Raw genomic sequence first — 7,507 nt, 5'->3', positions numbered from 1 at the left:
TGGCGATAATTTTAGGGCTGTTTGTGACAGCAAGATCTTGAGCATTCCCATTACGCTTGAGGTATCAATCAATCTGATCGACAAAATTTCCGAAAATGTGTTCAGAACTACTTCCGTTACCACCAGCATTGAATCCATAGACGTTACAGTCTTTACTAGGTAGGTTAAAGTCGCATGTAAATAACATTCCATGAACGGGGAACTTCATCGCTAATGAGTGTAGACTTTCTTTGACTCATTCGACAACCGTGGCTGCGGAATGGGGTGGCCAATAAAAAGATCTGATCATTAACCTTAGTTCACGTGGGCCGGTTACTCGCGTCCAGACAACTTCGCAGTCAAACTTAATTTCGTCCTCTATAGACACAAATGATTTTCGATTGCAATAAACACTCCTCTTCCTATGGTACTTAACGTGTCTTTTGATATACCGGGTGATCAAAAAGTCATTATAAATTTGAAAACTGAGTAAATCACGGAATAATGTAGACAGAGAGGTACAAATTGACACACATGCTTGGAATGACATGGGGTTTTATTATAACCAAAAAAATACAAAAGTTCAAAAAACGTCCGACAGTTGGCGCTTCATCTGATCAGAATAGCAATAATTAGCATAACAAAGTAAGACAAAGCAAAGGTGATGTTCTTTACAGGAAATGCTCAATATATCCACCATCATTCCTCAACAATAGCTGTAGCCGAGGAATAATGTTGAGAACAGCACTGTAAAGCATGTCCGGAGTTATGGTGAGGCATTGGCGTCGGATGTTGTCTTTCAGCATCCCTAGAGATGTCAGTCGATCGCGATACACTTGCGACTTCAGGTAACCCCAAAGCCAATAATCGCACGGACTGAGGTCTAGAGACCTGGGAGGCCAAGCATGACGAAAGTGGCTGCTGAGCAAGCGATCATCACCAAACCACGCGCGCAAGAGATCTTTCTCGCGTCTAGCAATATGAGGTTTTTTTTTGGTTCTAATAAACCCCCATGTCATTCCAAGCATGTGTGACAATTTTTACCTCTCTATCTACATTATTCCGTGGTTTATTAAGTTTTCAAATTTATACTGACTTTTTGATCGACTGGTATATTCTATGTCTCGTTAAATATTTCGGAGCTTTCTCCTTCGAGTTTCACCCAGCTCTCGGTTCCGAGATAATATGAGCGCGACAGGTTTTCTGGATGGCGATAAGTTCGCGGAATTTGCTGTGAATCCTTCGGCAATTATTTTACTGTTAAAATTTTGACATTAGAAATGTTTACTTTGTACGCAAACTAATTCCGCTCTCTGTATATCGACTGATCAGTGTTAATCAGACGACCTCGAACTATGGCCAAGCCTAAAAAAAAAAAATCCACAAGTACTGTACTACACGAGCAGCTGCTTGCTCTGTCTAGCGCACTAATTACCTACCAGTTCTCCACTCCACAACGCAGGTCCAGAAATCTGCAGCCACGACTGTCATAGGCTCGACTTAGCCTCTGGTTGAGACTCATCGCGGCTCCAAACCAATGGACCCCGTTCAATTCTGAGTGTGATACTACAAATTGTAAGCTCTGCTTGCAGCCCCGTACTTTCAATCTGTGGCCTCAGAAACCAACCGACAGGCGCCACTGGTGCCGACATGGGCCACAGCATGAAGATGACACGCTGTACTCTCGATACCTGCAGGCGTGGCCTCTGCCACATCTCAGATGAGTCCCCCCCCCCCTGGCGGACACACAGTGTGCCCTTTCGACTTCTTTCCGGCCCTGTGCAGTAAAGGCGAAAGAGGCTCAATAACACGCCAAACGCTGGATTCCCGATAACTAGCATATCCGTCCCCCCTATGTGCCTTCTTGTCTCCTGCTGAAGGGCCGGCCACTTGTTCACTGGTGGGGTGAATAGGAGAGACAGAACGGCCAGTCCTCACATTCAGCCTCCTCCTCGAACGACGCGAACACATTACAACCTGCCAGTCACTCTGCAGTGCGCGCAGTTCCTCCGCGTAGGATAGGCTGGAAGCTGCTCCGGCAGCAGAGACCGCTGACAAGTGACACTTAAGACGTGAGACAACAGCTTGCAGGCGGCTAACCGTGGCCACCAGCGTCTTGAGCTGTTCGCCAATTATAGCCATCTATTCATGGATATGCACACAGTAAACATCCTGCAAATAAAATTGACAGAAGCTCGTGAGTAAACGCTAACCAACCATAAACGAATCATAAACAACTACTGGCGTGGCTCTCTCCACTTAAGTAGACATGTGCACACAGTAAAGTTTCCCATTCAAATGAAGCAATACATATTGTGACTCCTCAAAATGTAATTGGTGCTGTGAATTCATTGAATGTGGAGTGGATGTGGTACATATCGAAACACCGGCAGTAATGTTGTACACTGGGATCAAGCATTGCAGTAGAGGTAAGGTACTGAATCACAACGGAATAAAAGACTGTGACCCATTCAAAAAGGCGTCGGTAATGCTCTGGAATGTTTTGTAAGAAGTCAGAAGGACTACACACATCAAAAAAAGTTGTGCATCACCCCGGTTCTGAGAATTCCTGAAGACAGACGTTGACTGTAAATATTTTGTGATTGACACAGTCCCTTTGACTGTTCAGTGATGTCACTAAACCTGTAAAGATGTAAACAACCATGCATGAGCAGCGCCTATTAGACGGAAGGGGTCCGACAGCTGGTCACTTCGAGTCATTGCACCAGGAAGGAGGTACATGGCTCATGTTGTCTGTAGCTCAACCATGCGTAGACTGTCAATACTGCAGTTCGATCGCGTCCGCATCGTTATTTTGTGCCAGGAAGGGCTCTCAACAAGGGAAATGTTCAGGCGTCTCGGGGTGAACCAAAGCGATGTTGTTCGGACATGGAGGAGATACAGAAATACAGGAAATGTCGAGGACATGCCTCGCTCAGGCCGCCCAAGGGCTACTGCTGCAGTGCTTGACCACCACCTACGGATTATGGCTCGGAGGAACCCTGACAGCAACGCCACCATGTTGAATAACGCTTTTCGTGCAGCCACAGGCCGTCGTGTTACGACTCAAACAGTGCACAATAGGCTACACGATGCGCAACTTCACTCCCGACGTCAATGGCGAGGTCCATCTTTGCAACCACGACACCACGCACTGCGGTACAGATGGGCCCCACAACATGCCGAATGGACCGCTCACGATTGGCATCACGTTCTCATCGCCAATGAGTGTCGCATATGCTTTCAGCCAGACAATCGTCGGAGACGTGTCTGGAGGCAACCCGGTCAGGCTGAACGCTTTAGACACACAGTCTAGTGAGTGCAGCAAGGTGGAGGTTCTCTCCTGTTTTGGGGTGGCTTTATTCGGGTCGACGTACGCCGCTGGTGATCATGGAAGGAGCCAAACGGCTGTACGTTAATGCCATACTCCGACCGATAGTGCAATCATATTGGCAACATATTGACGGGGCATTCACCTTCATGGACGACAATTCGCGCCTCCATCGTGCACATCTTGTGAATGACTTTCTTCAGGATAACGATATTGCTCGACTAGAGTGGCCAGCACTTTGTCCAGACATGAACCCTATCGAACATGCCTGGGACAGATTGAAAAGGGGTCTTTATGGACGACGATACCCACAAACCACTGTGAAGGATCTACGCCGAATCGCCGTTGAGGAGTGGGACACTCTGGACCAACAATGTCTTGATGAACTTGTGGATAGTATGCCACGATGAATACAGGCAGGCATCAATGCAAGAGGACGTGTTACTGGGTATCAGAAGTACCTGTGTGTGCCGACCACCATCTCTGAAGGTCTCGGTCATATGCAATGTGTGATTTTCATGAGCAATAATAAGGCCGGAAATAATGTTAATGTTGATCTCTGTCCCAATTTTCCTTACAGGTTCCGGAACTCTTGGAACTGAGGTGATGCAAAACATTTTTGATGTTTGTATATCTGTGTGGTGGAAAGTCAGCGCATCATACTGAAATCCACGTTTCGCACTGTCGTTCGGAAACATGTGTGCGATGTTACACATCACAACTGCTCTATATTATTCAATCAAGCAATCGAAGGAAATAGCTGGCCCGCTTTGCGCATGGCATTAGGCATGGTGGCAGAGAGCGACAGCAAGTGGTCTGAATCTGACTTACGTACATGAGAACTGTAGTAACTGTGGACACCACAGTCACATTAACAAGTACAGCAAGTCGCCTTCAAACAGATGGCAGTCTGCTTGCATCAACACAAAATGAGGAATGCCTCTGCATGGCGAAACAGACACAAGAAGAGGGCTGGAGCACTTCAGTGCTGATTAGCTTATTCATATTATTTTAATTATTTTAATGCAATTTGAAACCTATATTTTATGCCGCGGCACAAAAATTTTACGTTCATCACACACACACACACACACACACACACACAACATTCAAATTGTTCGTTTACATGCTTTCGCTGGTTTAGAAACAAAATTATTTTTTTCTGTTAGATTTGAGTTAAGAATTCCATGTTTTCTGTTTTGGGGTCATTTCTAAGATGTCACTTAGCTGCGAGTATTTTTTTTTTTTATTACGGAATATCTAGGCTATCACATGTCTCAGTACTGCGCTTGATTCACTGAGATACTGAAGGTAGCAGGAGTGATGATCATGAAATTTCGGGATCCAATGACCCTGTTATATTTTTAAAAAAATATACTATCATGTCGTAATAACCGCTTCGATTTACTCCAGATATATTGACATGTTCGTAACTGTATATCTGAGACTTCGCTTGACTGATATACAGGGCGATCCTGAACTGCACCGACAAAATTTCGGATTTTGTGGGAAGGAAAATCTGTTGCCATGATTAAGTACAGACGTGAGGTATAGTGCTGCCTAACGAATGATAGCCTAGTTGATAAAATTTTCTTGGAAGAGGAACATGAATGCTGCATCTGATTTATCTGGATTAACTTTGACCCATCAGCTGTAGTCTAGATACCGATCACACACCCCTGTAAAACAGTTCCAATTTTTTTTAAAATTGCAGACTTGTTAACTAAAGTGTAAATAAATGAATGTACCTGTCGTTGATTACATCGCAAGGGGACACAAGCAATACCTTTGAAAATCACTAGTTTACTCATTAAAACATAAAACATAATTGTATCGGCAAAGCTATGTCAGTAACTCAAGCAGGCAGCCATATTCGCAAAAAGAGAACAGTGTGTCCCTCTCAATTGGGCAACGGCCTTGCCGCAGAGGATATACCGGTTCCCGTCAGATCACCGAACTTAAGCGCTGTCGGAAGTGGCCGGGACTTGGATGGGTGACCATCCGGGCCTCCAGGCGCTGTTGCCATTTTTCGGGGTGCACTCAGCCTCGTGATGCCGACTGAGGAGCTACTCGACCGAATATTAGCAGTTCCCGTCAAAGAATACGATCGGGAGAGTGGTGTGCTGACCACACGCCCCTCCTAACCGCATCCTCAGCTGAGGCTGACACGGCTGTCGGATGGTCCCGATAGGCCACTTGTGGCCTGAAGACGGAGTGCTATGCTATATCCCTCTCAATTCAAGAATAACAGATCAAACTTAATACCACACTGTAAATCAACACATTTCACTACGAAGACTGCTATATTCATCTATGGTCTCACTGGCAGAAATCGTACTCGTGGAATAATCAAAGCCTCAACACTTGCATTATATGGCCACTTGCGCCCAGAAATCAAATCACACTAATTTTACAAAGACGCGTTTTAGAGCTAGAACTCCTCACCCTTTCGAGTCTAAAAACAAACTGCGCTTCAGTATCGACAGCCGAGACCAGGTTACTATTCGTTATCCCCACTACTTCTTTCAGTTTACTTCCTATTGGCTGCCCCTATAGTCTCTTCCCTACCATGCTAGTCCGTCCTAGTGACGTGCATTACATTACGTAAAGTACAGCTTTTGAACCATTTGTTCATCATTAATAAAATAGAGTTTCATAATAAATTGGGCTTAAACGCGGATCAAATTGATATCAGACACTATATATTTACATTAGTGAAGTGTCTGTATTTGCAGTGTCTATAAATATTTAAAATGAACAGTTTCTCATAAAATATTACTTAACACGAATATTCTAATATAAATATAGGACATATTTGATCTGCACATTGTTAATAAAAAGGAGGAACATTGAAGTTTAAATGTAACGCAATCTAGTTAAGAATGCTGAGGTGTATGCACTAAATGTTTGTATGTTATCACTCGTGGCTGTACACAGTGAAGTGATCTACTGACGAAGCCCCATGAGTCGACTCAATTTGGATGGGCAATTATCTGCTCCGGCTGTTAAGTATTTTGACAAAAAATTGGTACAACAGAGTGGGTTCAGTAGAATAGCACACTTTTCAGCTTTCCAGACTAGAAATACTTTAGTCCCATTTATACACAGAGGTATCCTATTCTTTCTAAAAGAACCGCCACCAAACATTTCCAAGCTGGGCTTGCAAACCTACTGCCTGCAATTAATTGTCTTAAGGGCTCTATGTTCAGATTTCCTTGTCGGAGTTCATCATATTGAAACCCGACTTCCAGAGTTCCCCAGTCATTGTCTGCTTCTTTTACTTCTTCTGCGCTTCAAGGCTTAAGTACTAGTGTCTGTTACTTTTCACTGCCACCTCATTCTGGTTCTTCCTACGTCACTCCTTCTCCCCAAGTACGGCATGGCCAGACGTGGGGTTCTCTCTCCACTTATTATTTGTAGGCTATCTTTCCGTAATAGTTTATTTATTCGATCTTTTCATTAACGTTATAACTATCTAGTTCGTTCCTAATATCTTCATTTCTTATTCAGTCTTCTCTGTCAGCATCTCTCACTTTCCTAAGAATTCTCATTTCTGCTGCTTGTAGTTTGGTTTTATCGCCTTTTTTTAGGAATCCGCGACTCACGTCCATATAACATTAAAGGTGTAACCAGGGTTTTATAACATTTTAATTTCGTGCCGTTCAACATATTGTTTTATAATTCCACATAATGACTGATACACTACAGGCCATTAAAATTGCTACACCAATAAGAAATGCAGATGATAAAACGGTATTCATTGAACAAATATATTATACTAGAACTGACATGTGATTTCATTTTCACGCAATTTGGGTGCATAGATCCTGAGAAACCACCTCTGGCCTTGATACGCCTGGGCATTGAGTCAAACAGAACTTGGATGGCGTGTACATGTACAGCTGCCCATGCAGCTTCAACACGATACCACAGTTCATCAAGAGTAGTAACTGGCGTATTGCGACGAGCCAGTTGCTCGGCCACCACTGACCAGACATTTTCAATTGGTGAGAGATCTGGAGAATGTGCTGGCCAGGGCAGCAGTCGAACATTTTCTGTATTCAGAAAGGCCCGTACAGGACCTGCAACATGCGGTCGTGCATTATCCTGCTGAAATGTAGGATTTCGCAGGGATCGAATGAAGGGTAGAGCCACGGGTTGTAACACATCTGAAAGGTAACGTCCACTGTTCAAAGT

At 44.1% G+C, this 7,507-nt stretch overlaps 1 pseudogene; it reads left to right on the top strand.

Annotated features, from left to right (window-relative positions):
- Positions 1 to 5,217: 5,217 nt before the first annotated feature.
- LOC126093816 (5S ribosomal RNA) lies at positions 5,218 to 5,335 on the top strand (annotated as a pseudogene).
- Positions 5,336 to 7,507: the final 2,172 nt, after the last annotated feature.

Source organism: Schistocerca cancellata, chromosome 7 (assembly GCF_023864275.1).
Source record: "Schistocerca cancellata isolate TAMUIC-IGC-003103 chromosome 7, iqSchCanc2.1, whole genome shotgun sequence".
Classification (NCBI taxonomy): Eukaryota; Metazoa; Arthropoda; class Insecta; order Orthoptera; family Acrididae; genus Schistocerca; species Schistocerca cancellata.
The sequence above is the reverse complement of the archived record's forward strand: the minus strand, read 5'-3'. Positions and strand labels throughout refer to the sequence as shown.